This window comes from Protopterus annectens, chromosome 9.part0, assembly GCF_019279795.1.
Source record: "Protopterus annectens isolate FY-2018-M chromosome 9.part0, PAN1.0, whole genome shotgun sequence".
NCBI lineage: Eukaryota > Metazoa > Chordata > Ceratodontiformes > Protopteridae > Protopterus > Protopterus annectens.
In genome coordinates, this window is record NC_056743.1 from 583,338,382 (window position 1) to 583,362,294 (window position 23,913).

Here is a 23,913-nt window from a genome sequence, read left to right on the forward strand (position 1 = left end):
TGGTGCTTATTCATCTGGTGCTGGATTTTTATATATCTACACACACACACACAATATCTCTCTCGATATAGATATATACACACACTCGCATCAATGTGTATGAGTGTATACACATATATGTACACATACATCTATATATACACAGAATGTGCGCAGGTGCCTCTCACTTTAATACCATACATCCTACTGCACAAATGACAGAGTATACATGTGTGCATACAGATCTAGCAAGTGTACCCTGAAGACACAACATGGGATAGAAAAATATATTCTACCCTCTCTCAAGACAAACTCGAGGTTCAGTAGGAAAGTGCACCTTTGCGAGGAGACAAAAAAAGAAGTTGTGTCTTACCATAACGTTTCATCTGTGTTGTTGATCTTTGTTCATTCATTACTGATGGGTTATCGGGTTCCGTCCTCGGAACCGAGCCGGCCTCATACCGAGCTCGCGTCAGCCAAAAGCCCTTGAGCCAAGATCCTACTCACAATGCTCTGCTCTCTGTTACCTCAGATCGAGTTTGCATGTTGATAGACAAAAGTAGAAGCTACCTTTGGTCATAACAGACCTACAGTAATGGAAAAAAGGAGGATATAAGATCCACAAGGAACCTCCGGAGGGGGACGGAGGGTGGGGCGATGATTCCTTCAAAAGTTAAACAGAAAAACAACATAGAGGACAAAAGGAAAATCCTATGCTACAGCATTGATTTTGCTCAAACAGTAACAGTCATGGCGAGCATGCTTGCCTAACTCCACAATGTACAATAATAATCACTGCTGAAGTAGGATTCATCACATGTAGGAGTACTAAACACGCAGTGGCAAAGCCTACCCTGCACCAAGAGAGGACAACTAATATGATGGGAAAATCCCTTACGTATTTTGGTATGGGGGGTGAGAAAGAGTTTTTTTTTTTTTAACTGTATGGATTTTGTGCTCTCTTGTATAGATCCTCTGGGAGTATGATAAGTTTTCCTTGATGTTGCAGTACGTATGCCTGGCAACTAACTGCAGAAATGCCTATGATGGCACAGATATAGACCTTTTTGACAAACCTATCTAGGATATAACCTCTTTTTAATCAATGGGCAAGGTGTTATTGGCAGATGACATCTTTGATCCTCTAGCCTTGTTAAGGAAAATGAATGCAAGACGGGGCATCAGGTTTTTGTAGAAATCCTTACATGCTTCTTCTACCCTGTAAAAATGGGTGGGTTTCCTAGGCACTGGTAGATGCAAGTCAGGGTCTAGTAAGGTGTCCTTCTACACCTGTTTACATAAGGAATACCAGCAGGTCTGGATTATATTCTTAACAAATCTAGATGGTGTTTATGAGATTCAAATAGTGTTTTTGATCTCCATTTGAAATGTTCCCACATTAAGCTTACTGTTTTCCTAAAAGATGCATCTTGACTTGGGGTGGGGTGGGGGTGACTCTGGTATAAAGACACATTTGTCTGTGTTATCCTCAACCAAGTGCATAGTGGATCTCTGCAGGGTAAGATAAATTCTCCTCTTCAGCAACATCTGACATAAAAGAAAGCTCTGTTGATGGTTCTCTTATTCTCCTTCAAGGACTGTCCCACAAGTAAATGCAATCATACCATGTGGCAAGTGTGGGAGAAGGGATTCTCTGGCATGCTAAATATGCTTCAGAAAACAATTTTTACTCAAACATAGAGGAGGGTGAAGCATGCACCGACAGGAGTGACACTGCAGGTATTACTATTACCAGATCCTGTTTGGACACAATGAATACCATTCCTCCCACAGCACCTGTAGGTCCCATGTATAAAACAGCTGTAATGTTGGAAGAGAGGCAAAGGTTTCTTACTATGCAAAAACTCAACAATCAATTGCAGTAGTATGTGAAGTGGTACACCTGGATATAACACAGCATTCATTTTTTGAGAGGTCTGCAGAGGCTGAGATGCTAGTATCCTGCTATCACCCTCCATATATCAGCACTGGAAGATGGAATATATCCACACGCAATGCCAGGGTTAGGGGCTGATAAACTTTTGCTGAAGAGATGCTGTCAGTCCCTGAAAGGACTAATGGGTCTGGAAACGCTTCATGCTCTCTGTTTGCATAAACTAACAACCAACTTCATATCAAGTTTTTATGACACGTGGTCCCTACATAAACTTGACAAGCCCTTCCCTCAGTTCAAAGGATGACTACCCCATTCTGCATCTACAATTTTTTTTTAAGATGTAAGAAGGCATGGCACTCATTTAGCAAAAGTTTCCTTATTAAAAGAAGAAGGGCAGCTTATAGTTTGCCACTTTATGTGATGGCCAAAGGCGGAAAACATGCTAGTGTGAAATCCTTTATAGGAATCCATGTACTTGATGGTGTTTTTTCCTAGGGATGACACAAGCCTCAGAAAATCTCTTAAGTAACAGATCTTGTAGCAGGCACTCACAGAGATGAAAAATTTACAAACTGGCTATGGTGGGCACACTGAATGGTACGGACAGACTTGAACACACTGCAGCAAAATAACTGAAAAAGACAAGGGTAACTCCCCTTTAAACCATAAAGTCTTACTGATACCCACGAACTAATGATGGCAGACCTACCCAGGGATATCAGAAAGTTCCTGAATTCAGGTAGGATACTCACTTAATGAGTCATACTGCAGCAATCATCCTTAAGACGAACACTGGAAGGCTAGCTTCAATCAGGGTCAAGCAAAAAGGCACATGAGAGCGTAAACAGACAAAAATGAAATGTCATCAGCTCCAAACAAGCTTCCATGGTAATTTCAGGTAAGCAGCACCTGTGTAAATTCAGTTGCTCACACATTTTCTGCTACATGAAAGCATTATTTATTCTGTAATCAGCCTTAATCACAGTAGAGAGCTGAAACTAGAAAATACTTTTTTTGAACTAAAAATGTATGTGCTGTCTGGTACACAGTTTGTTACTTCAAGCATCATTCCCTGACCAATCAATTTTCAACTTATTGAAATCATTTGCAAGAGAGAAAATGGATGCTCAAATTAAATTAACAAGAAGTCAATACACAGCCTTGTAAAAAAAGTGATGCTTCCCACCAAGTACACACTAACATGCGGAATCTTAAATGATATTACAAAATAATTGCTGAAATACGTCTACTAATTGGTATCCAACCCACAAACGAATGCATTTCACACCAAGCAAAAATGCATGATATTTCACGCCTAGAAAAGTACAGTTGTGTAAATGTAGATGTTCGAGTGTATTCACTGTTGCAGTCATTACATTTGGGTTATCTGCCTGCAGGTAGCCCTCAGCCGGCCTGAATACCAGAGGTTTGGATTCCTGCGTCAGATGCTATCTCTTCTTCCATGACGTCAGGGGTATAAACATGCAGCCGAAGCCATTACATCAGTTTTTCTTGCCCCAGATGACAGGTGCCCCCATAATGGGAAGCAATTATATGTTATGTTACACCTCCAACAAAAAGCAAATACACCAGAAAGCTCAAATACACCAAACAAGAATGAAAGGTACAGCCAAGAGAAGTCAGGGGGCTGGAGGGAGGGTAAACAGGACTGCAACAGTAAGCACACTTGAACATCTACATTTATGGTAAGTGTACACAACTGTACTATGTTCTTCGTGTTTCACTGTTGCAGTCATTACATTTGGGTAGATTCCCAAAGCTACGGAAGGGAGGAGGAAGTTAGAGAGCATTAGGACCAGCTATTAAGCCCTGCAATACTGCAGTGGAAAAAACAGCCCTGGGTTTAGAAAAAATAGGCATGTGGTAATGCTTGGTGAAGGTATGAACAGAGCTCCAGGTAGCAGCTTCTAGGATGTCCCTGGTAGGGACCCCTCTGAGAAAGGCTGTAGAGGTAGATACAGCCCTGATGGAATGTGATCTTATCCCCTGTGGGGTAGGTTTTCCATGGTGCTTATAGCAGAAATGAATGCAATGGGCTATCTATTTAGAAATGGTTTGCTTTCAAATGGCCTTCCCCTCTGCCTCTGCAGCAAAGCCAACTAGCAGCTGTTCATATTTTCTGAGAGGCTTAGTCTTGCCCAAGTAAAATCTTAGTTGTCTGTGCACATCCAAAGAGTGCAGAATTAGTTTCCCTTTGTTTTGTGGATTAGGGAAAAAGGTAGGCAAATGAACGGACTGATTTAGGGCCACACTAGACACTACCTTGGGCATAAAAGAAGGGCTGGTCCTGAGGGAAACCCTGTCTACATGGAAGGTAATGAAGGGCTCCACTGCCTTGAGGGCCTGTAATTCAGACACTTTTCTTGCTGAAATGATGGCTAGAAGGAAGGCTGTTTTCCAAGAAAGGAATTTCAACTCTGCAGTTGCAGCTGGTTCAAAAGGGGAGAGAGTGAGCTTTTTCAATACAAAGTTAAGGTCCCAGGCTGGAGTAGGGGCTCGCCTGGAGGGGGCTTACATTTTTAGCACCTCTGAGGAAATGCTTTAACAGGGGGTGAGAGAAGAGGGATGGTGCAGTATTATAATGTGCTGAAATTGCAGAGGCATGCATTTTAATTGATGAGCAGGATAGTCCCTTGTGGAGCATTTCTGTTAAGTACTGAAGAATATGAGGTAAACTGGACACCGTAGTGCCCATACCCTGAGTCTGGCTCCAGGAACAGTATCTTTTCCACTTTTCAACATAGGATTTTCTAGTACTAGATATCCTTGCTTCCAGAATGACCTCTAGCACCTGCTTACTGAGGGATGCTATTGAAGAGCTCAAGGAATTAGCCAGGCTGCAAGGTTCAGGGTTTGAAGCTGAGGGTGCAGAATCTGGCCCTCCTGCTGGGACAGCAGGGAAGGTGTCTGAGGTAGGTGCCATGGATCCAGCAGTATCATGCTGCGCAAGAAGGGGTACCAGTGCTGGCGAGGCCAGTCTGGTGAAATAAGAATTGTCCTTGGTTTGTCCTGTTTGATCTTTAGCAGAACCTTTGTGAGGAGAGGCAGAGGGGGGAAAGGCATAAACTGAGAGGCTTTCCCAGGTAAAGGACAGGACATCCACTTTCCAAGCTTGGCTGTGGGGAGTTCTTGTGCAGAATTTGTCCAACTGGTAGTTATGGGGGGAGGCAAACAGGTCTATTTGTTGCTCAAAAGGTTGAATATTTTTGGCTCCAGTTTCCATTTGTGTGGGTCCATGAGATTTCTGCTTAGGTAGTCTGCCAGTAAATTTAGCTTGCCTGGCAGGAATTGAGCTTGTAGGTGCACTTGGTAGCTCAAGCCTGTGTTCCACAGAGCCATGGCTAGTCTGCAGAAAGGGTACGAGTGGGTTCCCCCCTGCTTGTTTATGTACCACATAACTGTGGTGTTGTCTGTCTTTACCAATAACTGTCCTGGAAGGCTGTGGTCCTTGAAGGCTGTCAGGGAATTCTGTACAAAAGCATCGCTTTTTGGTTGACATGCAGGTGCATCTGACTCGGGTTCCATTTGCCCTGAATGCACTGCCCTGCCAAGTGAGCCCCCCCTGCATTGTCTGATGTGTCTGTAGTCAGGGTTTGGGTGGCAGGGGATAGATTGAAAGGGACCCCCTTGTTGAGGGTGTCAGGCCTCTGCCCACCAAAGGAACTCTGTCTTTATACAAGGAATGATAGGAATCATTGATTCCAGGTCCTGAGAATGTTGACTCCATAGGCTTTTTAGATACCATTGTAGTTTCCTCATACGCAGTCTTGCATATGGAATTAGTAGAATGCAAGAGGCCATGAACCACAGGGCTTGCAGAATTTTCCTTGCAGATAGCCGGGTCTTTGTGGCCAGTAGTTTGAAGTAGGCTGTCAAATAAACTTGTTTTTCTGGCGTTAGGTAAGCCACCTGGGAAGTTGTGTTCAAGCTTGCTCCCAGGAATACAATCTGTTGGCTGGGTACCAGATGAGATTTCTTTTCGTTTATGGTGTACCCCAGCAAGGTTAAAAGTTTCTTTATAAATGCCAGATGTTTTAATAGCATGTCCTGGCTTTCTGCCTGAATCAGACAATCGTCCAGGTATGGGTATATTTGAATATTTCTCTGCCTGCAAAATGCAATGCCTGGAGCTAGACACTTTGTGAATACCCTGGCCGCAGGAGATAAGCCAAAGGGAAGTGCAGAGAACTGAGAGTGTTTGGAGCCTGCTCTGAAGCGTAGGTTTTTATTGCAAGATTCCCTTTTTGGAATGTGCAGGTAAGCTTCCTTTAAGTCTAAGGTTGCCAACCAGGCATCTTTGCCTAGCATAGGAAGCAGTTGTTAAAGAGTTAGCATTTTGAATTTTGGGATTACCAAAACGGTGTTTAGAATAGAAAAGTCCAGGATAGGTCATCAGGAGCTGTCTTTTCTGGGTACCAGGAAATGTCTTGAGTAAAAACCTTGTCCCCTTTCTTCTGCTGGGACAGGGTGAGTAGCCTTGATACTTAGAACAGAGAGAACCTGCTGTTGAGCCTCTGCCACTGATTTGGGGATAGGTCTGGCGAACCGTTTGGGGATGGTAAGGTGTGGAAGTGGAATATGTATCCTTGGAAAACTATATTTAAAAACCATTTGTCCTGGGTAATGAGTTCCCACTTTTTAGCATTCAGGGCGAGCTTTCCTCCTAAAGGAGCAGGCAGCTGAGCAGGGCTTGGAAGGGTTAAGGTTAAGTCATTGTGACATTTTTCCATAGGGGGATGTCTTAGTACTTACAGCTTTGGAAGTGGGAGCCCCCCACTGCTTAGGCCTGTGTGTAGCCTGAGACTGTAACCTAGGTGGTCTGCTGCTCCTGGGTTTGGACTGAGGAGGCCTGGAAGAGACTGGAAAGGACCAATTCGTAGAAGGCCAATGCCTACTAAATCTGGGAGGCTGTACTTGCAGGAAATCTTTAACAGTTTGCATAGATTTAGCTTTTTCCTTCATCTTTTTAAGGACTTCTTCTGCTTTATTGCCAAACAGGCTGTCTTGGTTTAAGGGAGCATCCAGTAATTTAGCTTTAACATGATCTGGCAAGTTTTGCTCCTTAAGCCAAGCATGCCTTCTAAGTACAGACCCAGTGACAGTAGCCCTGCAAGATGCTTCTAAAGAGTCAAAACCACATTGCAAGGTATGTTTACCAACGTGTTCAGCAGAATGCATTAAATCCTGTAATTCTTTATGTTCAGCACAATCAGGAATCAGCATCACTTTCTGTTTAAGCAGTCCCATAATATGCTGCTGATACTTTAACGTATGAAACTGGCAATTTAAGGCCCTAATGGCCAAAGTAGCAGAAGTGTATACCTTCTTACCCCATCTGTCCAAGGCCCTGGAATCTCTATCAGAGGGGGTAGGGCTTTTGGCAGCAGAGGCCTTGATGCCCTTTGGTCCTTGGGAAATGTTCTCTGGATCCGCAGTAGGATTCTTGAAGAGGAACTTGTGAGAGTCAGGTACTCTGTAATACCTGTCAGGTTTTCTGGGAGCTGGAGGTAAAGTGTCTGGGGCCAGGCTAAATTCCAGGAAGGCATCATCTACAATGTCCAGAACAGGAGGGATAGCTAGGCCTGTGTTGAGGGAGGAGTAAGAATTCCCTAAGCCTCTTTTTGGAGTCAGAGTATCCTGGCTTTCCCAGTGGGAATGCTTCCTAAGAGTGTGCAAGGTTTCACCAAAAGAAAAATCTTCTGCAGGGGAAGCAGAGGGAATGGAATCATCTGCATCAGAATCCTCATAGGTACATAAGGGCAAATCCTGGTTATCAGAAGAAATTAGAAGTTATGTACTCACCATAACGTTCCATCTGAGTAGGTGACTTCATTTGGATGCAACCTGTGGGTATCGGATCCGAACTCGGATCCGAGCCGGCATTTCAAAAGCTTTAGGCTCCGAGCTCCTAGCTCCTCCCTCTACCCATAATCCCCTGCCAAGCCCTAACTGACCTCAGATTGAGTTTGCCTATATAATACTAGAATAAAAAGTATCTAAATATATGCATAAACTCTTGTTGTATAAAGGTCAGGGGGATGGAGGGGAGATGGTTGCATCCAAATGAAGTCACCTACTCAGATGGAACTATGGTGAGTACATAACTTCTAAATCTGAAGTAGGCAGACTTCATTTGTCTGCAACCTGTGGGACAGAGTCCCCAGCTACCTAAATCTTGGGCGGCCGTCATGGAAGGATGTTCCGGAGCACCGCTGAACCAAAGGATGCTCTTCCCCTGGAAACAACATCCACCTTATAATGAGAAATGAAGGTATGAGACGATGCCCAAGTGGCTGCCGCGCAGATATCATCCAATGGCACTCGGGACTTAAAAGCGGCTGACGTGGAAACTGCCCTAGTAGAATGAGCCGTAACCCTTTGAGGAGCAGGCCTACCTGAAGTGTCATAAGCCTGCAGAATACAATTAGCAAGCCATCTCGATAGTGTGACGTTGGAAACCGCTTTGCCCATAGCAAATTTAGCAAAGGAGACGAACAGCTGATGTGATTGTCTATGACCAGCTGTTCTGTGAATGTAAAAGCGCAATTGTCTATGAACATCTAAAGAATGCAGCTTATATTCTCCTTTGTTTTTGTACTTGGGGAAAAACACAGGTAAGTTGATTGATTGATTAATTAATATTAGATTCTGAAGAAACTTTTGGAAGAAAGGATGGATTTGTCCTGAGGCACACCCTATCTGGAAAGAAAGAGAGGTAAGGCGGTTTGATACATAGAGCCTGAAGTTCCGACACTCTTCTGGCTGATGTGATGGCTACCAAGAAAGCAGTCTTCCAGGAAAGGTACTTTAGATCTGCAGAAGCTGCAGGCTCAAAGGGAGGAGCAGTAAGGGCCTGTAGAACTAAGGATAGGTCCCAAGGTGGTACAGCTTCTTTGACCGGTGGCCTCAACAGAAAAACTCCTTTAAGAAAGGTCTTACAGATTTTCGCAGTCATGAGGGAAGCTGACTCATGACCCATATGATAATGGGAAATCACTGCCATTTGTACCTTTACCGTGGAAGAACTAGCCCCTTGATGAAAGAGGTCTGTTAAGAAATCCAGCACCGCAGACATAGGTGCTGAAAAAGGATCAATACTTTTCTGGACCGCCCAAATAGAAAACCTTTTCCATTTGCTCCGATAAACCTTCCTAGTGGAAGGTTTATGAGCCGCCACTAAAATGGCCTTGACAGGTGACGAGATACCGGGAGTCCTAATCAAGGATGGAACTGGAGCAGCCAGGCTGCCAATTTCAGGGTGTGTAGATTGGGGCGGAAGTCCTAGAGGATGGGAGATGAGATCCGGGATCGGATCCAGAATCCAGGGAATTCACTTTGTGAGACCATACATAAGGGAACCAGGGCTGACGAGGCCAGAGCGGGCAATGAGAATCATTCTGCTCCCAAACTGTTGGCTTTCTAAAGAGCCTCTGCATCAGAGGTAGTGGAGGATAGGCATAAAGGAGACCGGAGGCCAAGCATGCACCAGAGCGTCTCGGGATTCCCAGGTGGGGAAGTAGAGCGAAGAAACTGTCGCATTTGGTGTTTGAGTGAGAAGCAAAAGATCGCAACAGGGTTGCCCCAGGCGCAAAAATCTTCTTCGCTACCAGAGGATTGAGAGACCACTCGTGGGGAAAGAATGGTGCGACTGAGCTTGTCCGCAAGGATGTTGGATTTTCCCGGAATGTGCGTTGCTGCAAGAAAGCGTTTGGTGGAAATTGCCCATTCCCAGACTCTCATGGCCTCTCGACAAAGGGGATAGGACCTGGTTCCTCCCTGCTTGTTGATGTACCAGACTACAGACATGTTGTCTGTCTGGATCGCAATAGTCCCCGTAGGAAGAAGGCTGTGAAATGCTTGCAACACTAGGAGCACCGCCCTCATCTCCAGGACATTTATATGCAACGAGGTCTCTGAGGTGTTCCACGTGCCTTGGACAATCTTGCCCGCAGAATGCCCCCACCCGAGGCGAAGCGTCCGTAGTCACCGTGGCTCGGGGGAATGCTGCACAAAAGGGTCTCCCTGCTAGAGGCTCCGGAGACTGGAGCCACCAGAACAGGGAGTCCTTGCATGCCTTGCTGACTGCTATTGGGCTGTTGAGAGAGGAGTATAGCAGGGACCACTGGACCTGTAGGGTCCATTGAAGAACCCGCATGTGTAAGCGAGCATGAAGAAGAAGTGGAATAGCTGCTGCCATTGAACCCAGGGCCCTCAGGACCGAAGCCGCTGTCGGAAATGGTTGTAGGACTGCTGTGATATGACACTTCAGGCTGGACAGCCTGTCTGGGGTGAGGAAGGCCCACATTGATCTTGTGTCCAACCTTCCTCCTATGAAATCTATAAGTTGTGTGGGGTGCAGTAAAGATTTCTCCCAGTTTATGGTGATGCCCAGCCTTGGGGCTATAAGAAGGAAATAGTCCCTGGCTGAGCACAGTAGATGCCTTGATAATGCCGTTAGGAGCCAGTCGTCCAGGTACGGAAAGACCTGTAATCCCTGGAGTCTCAGGTGGGTTGCTACTACTGCTAGTACCTTGGTGAACACCCTGGGGGCAGAGGTGAGACCGAAGGGGAGGACCCTGAACTGGTAGTGGCTGGCTCCCAGCGAGCGAAGGAACCTCCTGGACCGTCTGTCCATCCGAATGTGGTAGTACGCGTCCTTGAGGTCGATAGAGCACATCCAATCGTTCTCCCACAAGAGGGAGAGTATAGATTGTAGGGTGACCATCCGGAACTTTTGCTTGGCTACTGACAGGTTCAATAGGGAAAGGTCTAAGATTGGTCTTAAGTCCCCCGTTTTCTTTGGCACCAAGAAGAACCTGGAGTAAAACCCTGATCCGGTCAGATCTCGGGGGACGCGCTGGATGGCTCTTTTTACTAGCAGCTGCTCGATTTCGACAGCTGCTGCCTCCCTTTGGTCGGGTGGTACATCGGGGAGGCTGCGGGATCTGGGGATTTTGTTCAGGGGAATGGTATAACCTCTGGATATCACACGAAGCACCCAACGGTCTGTTGTGATTGACTCCCAAGAGGTCAGGTGCCTCGAAAAACGCCCCCTGACTGCCTCCAGAGACGGACAGCCAGGCAACCCTTCAGGGCTGTTGCGTGGGTCTGTCAGAGAAAGGTTCTCTGGACCCAAAGTTTCTAGGAGCCCCTCTGCCTCTAGGACGGCGACCTCCCTGTCCTCCTCTGCCACGTAAGGACTGGTTATCCGGAGCAGGTTGGGACTGCTGCGACTTCCGGAACCACATCTTCGTCTGTCCCTTTTGGTTCTTCGAGAAGGACCTCTGGGGAGCTGAGAAGCGGAATCCGACGGCAGACAGCGTCTTCCCGTCCTTCTCGCTCTGGACTAACATATTGCGAACAGTTTTGCCAAACAAGGCAGAACCATCAAAGGGGGCATTCGCGAAAGTCGCCTTGAAGGGCTCAGCGAAATCACAGTGGCGGAGCCAGGCCTGACGTCTCATGACTAGGCCCGCTCCACTGGCTCTAGCGGCTCCCTCGGTAGCGTGAGAAAGTAGCCGCATAGACGTATTGGAAACCGCTCTAAGAGTGGCCATACGGGTTGAATACACTTGTTTGTCCTCACCCGATATGGACTCTGGGGGGGATGCAGCGTACTCTTTAATCAGGTCCCGCTGCATGCTGATAACATGTGCCATGTAGTTCAGCGCTCTCAAAGAGAAGGTTGCTGAACTAAAAACTCGCTTCCCAATGCGATCCATCGAGCGGGACTCCTTGCCCGGAGGATGCATAGAGGGACTCTCCTGTGCCAACTCCCTCTTCGTGGCTGCAGCCATCATCATGGCATCTACCGGGGGGCCCTTACTCCAGTGAGTGCGGTCCGCCAGGGGGCTCAGGATACGGTCTGGACGCTTGGGTATAGTCTCAACGGTGACCGGATCCTTCCATGCTCTGGTGGATATAAGGTCCACCAGAGGATCGGCAGGAAAGGACACCCAAGAGGTAGATGGGCCCGCCTTGAATGCCTCCAAGAACACAGACTCGTCTGAGGAGGCCTTGGGGGCAGACCACCCCCCCTGATCCTTAACATTTCCATAATATCTCCAAATGAGATGTCTTCCGGGGGTGATCTTGGGGAGCCCTCCCCTTCATCCAAGTCTGTGTCTTCGGTAATGGACTCTGGGGAGTCCATGTGCCTCCTTTTGCACTTACGCTTCCGAGGCACTTCCTCGGGGGGACTGTCCAAGGAGTCCTCTTCAGCAGCTAGATGTTCCAAGGGAACTACTTGGGACATCGAGGCGGGCTGTCCCTGGGACCGGCTGATGGAAGCCTGACCCAACGGCAAGGGAGTGCGGGGTGGAGCCGTGGCAGGGACCGGGGGTCCGGTAGTCCTCAACAGCGCCCTTTCCACTACGTCGAAGGCCGAGAGGGAGCCAGCATCTCTAAGCCCTGAGAGCTGACCCCCACTCTGATCTGATGCACGGACCAGAGTCGGAGCCGAAACCGTCAGATCAGAGATAGGTGTGCTCCCGACTTAGACGGAGCCGAGAGGTCTGGTCCGAAGTACCCGAAGCACTCAAGGGATGGGTCGGATCCGAGGTGCGCCGACCTATCGGATCCGACCCACCCCCGGATCCAACTCTGCCCGGCACCGACAGCTCCGAACCCAGGTGTGGGTGGAGAAGGAGCCAAGGGGTGAAAAGGGTGAAGCCCCTCCCGGATGGGGGGGTTAAGAGCACTCCCATTTGCATTTGGGCCTGGATGAAACGCCTCATCATCCGGTCCATATCTGCTTCGCTCATGGAAAAGGTGGATCTAGATGAGGCCACCGAAGCGGACCTAGAGGGCCACCTCGGGGACCTCACAGAATGGCTAGCCTCCTCCTCCTCGGGCCCAGAAGAGAACCGAGGGGAGTGGAGCCGAGGAGGAGGAGATCTAGAAGACACAGGGAGGCCCGTTTAGACGGAGGAGCCGAACTTGAGGTCTCGGCTCTCCGTTTGTGGTGCCTCTCCTTGTGTCTCTCCTTTTTCTCTTTCTCCCTAGAAGTCTCCCTCTCCTCCGGCCTTTTTGAGGGAGGCTGAGTCCCAGCCGGGGGAGGGGAGACCACAGCACCCGCTGAAGGCTGCTGGCTAGTAGGGGCAGAGGCCGGAGCCGCATCTGGAGGGAGAAGTCCCGCCAGAACAAGCCGACCTCCGCTCCCTTAAAGCTCGGGGTTGAACCCTGCACAAATGGTACAACCAGATGACAGGTGTTCAACCCCCAAGACTCTTGCCGAGCGTGGCCATCCGCTGGGGACAGCTTATGGCCACACTCGGTACATTTAGAGAACACTGCCTTATGGGCTTCAGACATCTTAAGCCCTAACAGGCCTAAAACACACAGTACACACAAACACACAAACTACGCAAAACCCAAAGAAAAAATTAAAAAGATAGAGAGAGGAAAGCCTAACACATACACTCTAACTAATCAAATTAAAAAAGTTAAAGTTTTCCAAAAATTTTCAGTCAAAACTCTTATAGATTCATAGATTCATAGATTCATAGACTAGTACTAAGCTAACTGCCCTTGTGGGCCATTTTAAGCCTAGCCAATTATCCCTTGTGAGACTCAAACCCTGCACCTTGTGTTTGTAAGGCAAACACCTTAACCATTAGGCCACCCTCCCAACCCTTGTAACCAGGAGCTCGAGGAGTTCATTGCAAACTTGAAAGCGGCAAACGAAATCTGAGGTCAGTTAGGGCTTGGCAGGGGATTATGGGTAGAGGGAGGAGCTAGGAGCTCGGAGCCTAAAGCTTTTTAAATGTCGGCTCGGATCCGAGGTCGGATCCGATACCCACAGGTGGCAGACAAATGAAGTCTGCCTACTTCAGATCAGGAATTTCAGAATCCTGATCAGAAGAATCAGAAAGAAAATCAGATCTAAGTCTCTTAGAGGGGGAAGGCTGGCTTCCCCTAATTAAAGTAATAAGGTCTTCAGCCATTCTAAGCATTTGTTTTTTAGGCATATGGGCCTGACCATGCGGTTTGGACGTCAGTTTTCTAGGAGTGGGTCGAGTTTTAGGCCTTCATGAAGAAGATGGTGTCGGTTTAAAATGCAAATCTGTAGGCCTGAATACACCTTCAGAAGCCGGTGCATGCAAAGCGGCTCTGGACCCATCCAAGGTAGAGACATCCGCAGGTTCCATAGCCAAAGAAGCATCTCACGGCATACCGGACTCCGAATGGGTCTCAGTAGAGGCCTGCGAATCTGAAGTAGCAGGTATCAGCACCTCACTGAGTACCGGCAAACTGGAGACTAGCTTAATGGAAGCGTCGTCGGCAGTTTTGGACCTATGCCGTCTGTCTCTGTCTTTATCCCTACGTTTTTTCGGAATATCGGTAGTCGGATGGCTTACCAAAGCCATTTCTTGATAGTTTTATTTTATTTTATTTTACATTTGTTGACCGGGCTAGTCTAGCTGGATATATGTCCATTTTCAGTAGAAGCCCGGGGAGAAAAGCTCCACACAGTTTAAACAATGTTAACATAAACAACAAAAAAGAAAAAAAAACATATTTATACATTTTAAACATTTACTAACAGGGAGTCTGTCACTTATGAGTACATAATGAAGGTAATGTATAATTTTAATAGGCTTAGAATAGTTAATAAGAAGGTATATTTATGTGTTGCTAAAGAGTATTAGTTGAAAGAAAGAAGTTAGTAAAAGTGTTGATATAGATAATAAAGGAAGATAATGAAAATATATTGAGGGGTTGTTAGGTAATGTGTGTAGTAGTGATATGAGTCACTTTAAAGAAAAAAAAATGCAGTACTAGTAAGGAGTGGAAGCATGGTAGTATCTAGAAAACAATAGAAATAAAGAGATATGGATAAGATAAGTTAGTGAAAGAGTGGGTTCAGAGATGAGAATTTTAGATGAGTAAGTCAACAGTAGATAGGTTGGTCAGTCTGGTTTAGAACAGGGGCACATCCAGTGTGTTTTTAGGTGGAGTTTAAGCCTATTTTTAAATAGAGTAATTGAGGGAATTGTGGTCAGTTCAGATGGAAGTTGATTCCATGTTTTTCCAATGGAAACAGAAAATAGAGAGTCTCCTGCTCTATTGTTTGATTTGTTGATGTGTATAAGAGATTTTTGTGATGATCTTAGGGATTTAAGGTTTACATAGGGGCGGATAAGATTTGTTAGGATGGGTGTTTTTCCAGGTTGATACAGAATTTTGTGGATGATGGTAAGTTGATTATATTTCAGATGCTGTTGAAGTTCAAGCCATCCAAGGAGCTTAAGATTAATACAGTGATGAGTTCTGTAAGGGCTGCCTGTGGCAAATCTGGCTATGTTATTAAATGAGTTTTCTAGTTTTTTAAGGTTATTTTTTTGACAGATTGGTAAATATGGGTGAAGCATAAAGAAGGGTGGACATAAGGTGAGTGTGGGCAATGGTAATTCTAGTTGCAGGAGTAAGGAAGGATTTGATCCTATAGAGAGAGCCTATTTTTTTATTGGTAGTTTTCAGAATGTTGTTGATATGGGCATCAAAGTTTAGGTTATTATCTATGGTGATACCTAGCAGTTTGGTAGTTTGATCTTGGGTTATTAGTGTATCACGAGATGATAGATAAGTCTATAGGTGGAGATTTACTGGTAGGTGTGAAAAGGAGAAGTTTGGTTTTTTTGGGGTTTAGTAAGAGGCAGCGTTTTGTAAACCATAGTTCTACAGAATTAAATGTGTCTTGAGATAGGGAGTGAAGATGAGATACAGATGACGCAGTGCATATTAGTGTAGAGTCATCTGTGTATTGGATGCATGTGGCTTGGGGAATTACTTGGTGTAGATCATTAATGAATATAGAGAACAGAAGAGGGCCCAGTATGGAGCCTTGAGGAACTCCAATGTTAACTGGTAGCTGAGTAGAGAGAGTGTTTTTCCATAGTACAGCTTGATGTCTGTTATTTAAGTAGGAATGGAACCATTTAATGGCTAGCGTGTTGAGAGATAGAGATTTAAGAATGTTAATGAGAATAGTGTGATTTACCATGTCGAAAGCTTTGGATAGGTCTATGAAAAGAGCAGAGGAGAGCATGTTAAGGTTCCGGTTGTTATTTATACTGTCAATAAAGGAGAGGAGGGCAGTAGTAGTGCTATGGGAGGGTCGGAAGCCATGTTGGGTGTTGGAAAGTAAGTTGTTATGGAGAAGGTGGTCTAGCAATTGCCTATGTATACATCTTTCCATGTTAAACCGTTAGTACCAAAATAATTAGTTAAACCGAGTACCAAAATAATTTGCTGCGAAAATAGACAGGCGACGAATAGTTAGGGGGTTGAATAAGGCACAAAACCGACAGCGAGGGACATCGTGGTCTGGGCCTATGCAAGGAATGCAGTACGAATGAAAATCTTTATGAGGTATTTGCTTTCCACAGGTAAGACAATTGTTAACTTTTACTGACATCGGTTAAGAGCAAGAAAAAGGATCCCCAATGGGGTACTTAGCTTTTTTCGAAGACTTCGGTTCTGAAACACGAAAACGAAAATTTCAGGAGTCGGCCGACCGTCACTTTCGAACTGCTTCTGGCACCGCGCGGCAAGAAAGACTGATGTAATGGCTTCGGCTGCATGTTTTATACCCCCTGACGTCATGGAAGAAGAGACAGCCTCTGACGCAGGAATCCAAGACTCTGGTAATTCAGGCCGGCTGAGGGCTATAACCCAAATGTAATGACTGCAATAGTGAAACACAAAGAACATCAACCTACTTGCATAATTACAACAGACAAATCCAAAAAAGAAGTAAATGTGGTGTTCAGTTCCACCCTTCTTATCCCTGTAGTTAATCTCATATATTTTTTTTTTTTTTTAAGTATTGTGTAACAAAACATGTGACACATTTTTTAGAAGGCCAAAGTTCACTGTCACATTCCACTTTCTAATACATAAAATAATGTTGGGAGTATTTTATTTTTCTGCTAAATATGCTCACCTGTAATTTTTCTTAAAGCTGCAGTCTGCATCTCATGACATCAATGGCATATATCCACTGTACTTAGTAACCTAAAACTCTAGACAAGTAAAAAAATAAAAAGGAACGACACCCACACTTCTGTATAAACTGCAACCACAGGAGACCTACAAAGCCACAGCCATGCAAGGAAAATGCCTTAGTGCAGCACTGACTGTATGAAATGCTGCAGTGCTGTAACCACAACACACTACTACCACTCTCTAAGCAGCTGCAGTCCCTGGTGTTGTGAGCTCCCATGTAGTCCCCCTCAAACTACCCCAGTATAAGATACTCCTGACTGAAAGGACATTACCCTGAAAAATGTACCTGCTACAGGTCTTTGAAGTCCAATCTGCAACTTGAATAAAGCAGTCCCCCTCAAACTACCCCAGTATAAGACACTCCTGACTGAAAGAACGTTACCCTGAAAAACTTATCTGCTACAAGTCCAACCTGCAACTTGAATAAGGTAGTCCCCCTCAAACTACCACAGTATAAGACACTCCTGACTGAAAGGACGTTACCCTGAAAAACTTACCTGCTACAAGTCTTTGAAGTCCAACCTGCAACTTGAATAAGGTTAATACAATAATATGTACCAGTACCTTAACACTCTACCTATGTACTGTTTCATGCTGCCCTGGGTCTAAAGGCACCTCTAGACTCCCTCCATATTGTGTAACCTAGCTAAATTTTCTCCACGGATCTTATCTCTTTAACCTTCAAATCTACCCTGCACACAGTAATTTCATCCAGCTCCCCTGCACACAGCCCATAAAATATACCCTGCAGCTCTTAATTGATCTTTGCAAGGGGACATTCTATAGCTTAAAACTAGCCCATAAATTTGGTGTAAAATACAACCAAAAAGATACACTGGCGTGAAATTAAACTAGTACAATACAGCTAAAAAGATACATTTGGAAAAGAAACAAGCAAGCCCAGGGATATAATTGGAGTTAGTGTTAGCCATTGCTTTGCAGGCTTTCCCTGGTCTAGGTCTGATTACACTATTATTTGGCCACCCCCTCCCTGCCTGACTGTGGTATTGACCCTTCCCCTCTAGCCTGTAAGAGTTTGTTTAAACCCTGGGAGCCATCTTTAAATTTCTCTAAGCAGCTGCAGTCCCTGGTGTTGTGAGCTCCCATGTAAGCACTGGAATTTTTGATTACTCTTAACTGTTTTTTATTTTTTGAAAATGTAAACCTTTATTTTAGCCTTTTTTACTGCTATATTTGACAGTGTAAACATTTACCAAACTGACTATCATCTTATGTTATAGTGATAGTGTCTGGAACTGTGTTTGTGTTTCTGTATACTGCATGCTCTTGTGTCACATACTACTACTGCTTTACTTAAGTGCATGTTATCTTTGTCATAGATATTGTTAATTTTCTCCTTGCATTTTGTGGCTGGAACTGTTTGTTTATTGAGTAGTGCATGCTATTGTTTCACCTACTACTGCTTTACTTAAGTGCCTATTGCATGTGTTTCTAATGCAAACATAGCAAAGGCTATTTGTTAAGAATTACGCTGTGGTAGTGAGAACGGATAACAGTACTGCATACTATGTGTCCACTTTTAGCCTGATTAGCTGATTAGCTGCTTGTTTTTAAAACTATACTAAGACTCCTGAACTTGGAATAGTAACTCAATTGTTGTGATAAAATCTATTAACAGAGCTGCTTACCATATGGCTGCTCTTAGCTTGTCTAGCTACCCATTCTCCTAAGGACTTCTTTTACAAGGAAAACGTACTTGATAGCCGTTGTCCAGCATCTAGATTAAATGTTTAACATCAAACAAGGACACAGCATTGTAGAAAACCTTAACAATTATTACTTGCATCATAGTCTGACTGCGAGTAGTCTATAAAGCTAGTGATACATTTTAACTGTTTTTTGACCATTTATGTAACTAAAAAGCATATACTGTGCTTCGTAGCTGTACAGAGCTCCTGTATTGCTGTATATTACATAGTTTAAGTGATAGTGTTATGCCTGCTTGACTGGTGACTAGTTATTAGAGCTGATAAGGTCTTTCTCTTAATAAATGTTTTCTTTCTACGTAGTCCCCTTCAAACTACCCCAGTATAAGACACTCCTGACTGAAAGGACATTACCCTGAAAAACTTACCTGCTACAAGCCTTTGAAGTCCAACCTGCAACTTGAATAAGGTTAATACCATAACATGCATCAGTACCATAACACTCTACCTATGTACTGTTTCATGCTGCCCTGGGTCTAAAGGCACCTCTAGGCTCCCTCCATATTGTGTAACCTAGCTAGATTTTCCCCACGGATCTTACCTCTTTAACCTTCAACTCTACCCTGCACACAGTAATTTCATCCGGCTCCCCTGCACACAGCCTATAAATATACCCTGCAGCTCTTAATTGATCTCTGCAAGGGGACAATCTATAGCTTAAAAATAGCCCATAAATTTGGTGTAAAACTAAACCAGTAAAATACAATCAAAAAGATACATTGGCGTGAAATTAAACTAGTACAATACGGCCAAAAAGATACATTTGGAAAAGAAACAAGTAAACCCAGGAATATAATTGGAGTTAGTGTTAGCCCCGCTGTGCCCAGACTCACTCTGCTCCCCTCCCTGCCCCATATTGCCACCCACCCCCAGTAGTGCAACATTTCAACTAAACTTAGCCACTCCCGTCATGCTAACCGCCAATCACTGGATCTGCCCCACCCCTGTACCCATTTCCTTCTCTTCCAGTACTCCACATCCTGTAAAGCACAGTCTTCCATCTAACTACCTTACAGTCACAAACAACACCTCTCCCCATCCACCACACCCACCCCATCCCAAGCAGATCTCTCACTCATGACCAAACCCAACCCAACCATGCCAAAACTACCCAAACCCACATGCATACACCTGTTAATATTGCTCCTAGGTGTATCCACCCTCCCACTGCTACTTTCTATCACCAACCACCAAAAGCAACTTAATTTTATCCACATACCAAGAAAAACTACTTCCACTAACATTATTACAACACGCCCTTTTACTCAACTAGCTCCATATCACTACCAAACCTTCTTTATTCACCACTATGCACACAGATTGCAGCCATCACACTACCAGTCCCAAACAACTATAAAGAACTTTAAGACCCTAAACAAACTACTCAAACTCTATTTTTACCTCAGAACTCAACTCATTAGCTGCGGTGATATACACCCAAACCCAGGCCCACAAAATCTAGGAGCCCCAACTCTCAACCCGAATGATACCCTACTCCACTGAGACAAATCCACGCCCATTTTAAATTTAAATGTCAGATGTATACTAAATAAAGTCCACCACCTTCATGCACTACTCTCCTTTTATCAACCTGAGATAGTCATACTAACAGAGACCTGGCTTAAACCAGGCAGGCAACCACAACAATGAAATCACTCCACCAGGTTACAATACAATTCGTAATGATAGAATAGGTAACAAAGGGGGGGTTGTTGCTATAGTGTATAAATCTCACCTCATCCTTGAGAAAGTAGACACAACAACCCCAGACCTCGAAAAAGTTGAACTCATTTTAACAAAACTAAAACTTAATGATAGTAAACTCATCAACATCATAGGATGCTACATTCCTCCAGGCAACAATATCCCCATTACAGAAAAACTTCTAGAATGGATATCTAACTCCCTCCCCTAGGAATGCATAGTATTAGGAAACCTTAATACTGACTGGCAAACCTGTTCCAGTCATAACCCACATCACTTCCCCCACAAGAACAGACAAGAGAACCAAATACCAATCCACTCGAAATTGGATACTCATATCCCACCCATCACTGATATCCTTAGCAGGGTATCTACCAGACCACCAAGTGACCACCAAGCCACATTCTTACTCAGATCAAAATCACCACAACTGACCCAAATATCTACGTGCCTAATTAAAAACAAAAACACTTTAATCACTCCAACTTTATAAACAACCTAAAAATGTGCATCTGGACCCCCCCCCCCTACAAAACCTACCTCTTGATGAAGCTGTACTATACTGCAATACTACCTTCTTAAACACCCTTAACCATCATGCCCCCTCCAGAAAAGAATTAAAACTAAATATGCCCCTTGGTTAACCCCAGACACAAAAACCCTCCACAAAAAAAGAAACAAGGCCTGTACCAACCATCTCAACAGTAAATCCCAATTGAAAAAACAAATATACATTGAACTATGTAACAAAGCCAAAAACACTCACCAAAACAGACAAAACATCTTACTACCAAAAGTTACAGGATAAGCACAGGAACAACCCACAAAAATTTTGGGCAGCAATTAACTCTATTCTACAACCAGGTAAAACAACTACCCCAACCCCAAAAATAGATAACAACCAAGAAGACATCCCCGCTCAATTTAATAAATACTTTACAGAAACCATCCAGACCCTTGCAAACAACCAACCCTATGACATCTCCACCCCTGCAAATCCACCCCCACCCCCAACTAACAATTGCCCTGAGTTCAGCTTCCACTCAGAAGCAACCAAATCCATTGAAAAACTATTCTGCAAGCTCAAACCAACGTCTCCAGCTGCAGATAAATTACCCGCTGAATACCTCCACCTGGCTGCAGAAGCCATATCATATCCTGTCTCCATCCTAATTAACAGATCCATCTCCGAGTGTATAGTATCCAAGCTATGGAAAATATCACATATCATCCCTCTACATAAAGGGGGAACCTCCCTGGAACTCAATAACTACCACCCTATAGCCATACTACCCCCTTTATCTAAAATTGTAGAGAGGGTAATACACAAGCAATTAATGAAATATCTCCTAAAAAATAATCTAACAGCAACACAACAACATGGCTTTAGACCCTTCCATAGCACCACCACCGCACTAACAGAATTCACCAACACTGTCAATACTCACAGAAACAATGGACTCCTTGTATCTGCCACCTTCCTTGACTTGTCCAAAGCATTCAATATGGTTAACCACAATAAACTCCTTCTTTCACTAGCTACTCTAAACCTTACCACCCCTGCCATCTCCTAGTTCAAAAACTACATAGAGGGAAGGAAACAAGCTGTTATGTGGCAAAACCAACTCTCCCCCTCCCTACCCAGTCTCCCTAGGAGTACCCCAAGGCTCTATCCTGGGACCAATTCTTTTTACCCTCTTCACCAATCAGCTCCCAAACAGTCAGCTCCCAAACAGTATTCCTACGGCATCAATAGTGCAATATGCAGATGATACCACCATAATATGCGCAGCCAAATCAATTGACATACTTCACTCCCTAACACAAGAATGCTTTTCCCTAGCAGAAACTTGGATTACAAACCAAAGGCTCATTCTGAACTCAAGTAAAACAAAGCTATTACTCTTTAGCTCCCACAGAGCCACACCTCCCACTGATTCTTTCTTCATCTCCTCATTTAACAAGACCACAATCACCCCCACAAATCATACCAAACTCTTAGAGGTTGAAATAGATAATCACCTTAGATTTGACCTACATATTTCTATAACCATAAAAAAGTACATAAAAAACTTGGCCTACTGTATCGCACTAAAAAATTCCTCACTGACCACTCCAAAACTACAATAGCGAGGACTCACCTACTCTCCACCCTACTCTATGCCTCCCCCCCGTGCTTACAAATCTCCGCAAATACAACCTAAACAAACTTGATAGTAGTTATAATAAGATAGCCAAATTCACTACAACCTCTCCCATCAGAACACATCACTGTGAATGCCTAAAAAAACTCAAATGGCTAGAACTACCAGTACTACTACAACTCAATCAGCTATCACTAGCCCACAAAATAATACATAACTCTGAAAACACCCAGCCCTACAAAATCTTTTGCAACCCTATACAACTGCCAGGCCCTTGAGGTCTAGCACACAAAACCTCCTCAAAGTAACAAAATATAACAATAAAGCTGGTAAGTCTGTCTACAGCCACTGTATAGCAAAAACCTGGAACTCCCTTCCTGCCCACATAACTGACAACAAATCCCCATCACAGTTCAAGAAACTGGTTAAAACTCACTTTTTGAATAATTGACTGTGATCATGTATCCCCCCTGGCTAATGTCTCATTAGAACACTTCACCTAACTTAAGTAACTCTGCTAAGCCAACCAATCACAGTACTGTACCCACTTAGGACTGTTAATCTACTGCTCATCCCATCTCTCCAGGAGTTAGGGAAAACTACCCCAGCAATGCTGAGCTTTCCATAAGCAACTAAAACCAGGAGAAGACATATTGTAAATCAATTAGGTATCCTTCTCAACTAAAACCAGGCGAAGACATACAGTGAATCAATTTGTTATCCCTCTCAACTATAGCGAGCATCATCTGCTCTTTCGGAGCCTTATTCTACATCTCTCTGCTTTTACTCTGATAGTAAATCTATCACAGGAATCTTAAACTTAGGGATATCTTCTAAAATTTAATATTATATTGTAAAGAATGAATGTATCCTATCTGTTAGTTAATATGTATGTCAAAGTCTCTTCTATGGAAATTGTATGTCAAAAGTCTGTCCTTAAAACTATGTTTTGTAAAGAAATTGTTCTCTTGGAGCTTTTCTCCCCGGATCTCCACTGAAAATGGACTTGTAATCCAGTTGGACTCGCCCGGTCAACAAATGTAAAATAAAATAAAAATAAGTACTATTCTACTGAGGAGCATAACTCAGAATGCCTTTCAGTGCTATGCATGGAAAATCTTGGCAAGTACCCTCTATGACATAATTCTGGTGCACCCATCTGGATAACTGGCTACAACACACAAAACAAACAAGACTTCTCATTTTAAAACTGCAAATATAATCTAGCATTCTGTAACAGTGCCTGGAAAAATGAAAGATTTCCTTTAATGTCTGACGTAAGTGGTGTACTTTTCATGTATGATGTAGAAGGTCATGACTGTCTATGCATCCAGGTTTTGACAGTTTTGTAAGGTGGCTATGGTGTTTTCAAAATAATTTTTCAGGACAAGGAATATATAGAGAACAAAAATCTGGAAAAAAAAAAGATCAA

General features: G+C 44.2%; 1 protein-coding gene across 2 annotated transcripts in view; it reads right to left on the minus strand.

Annotated features, from left to right (window-relative positions):
- The window catches only part of R3HCC1 (R3H domain and coiled-coil containing 1), a 682,694-nt gene that overhangs the window by 152,602 nt on the left and 506,179 nt on the right, over nucleotides 1–23,913 (minus strand). The window lies entirely within an intron of this gene.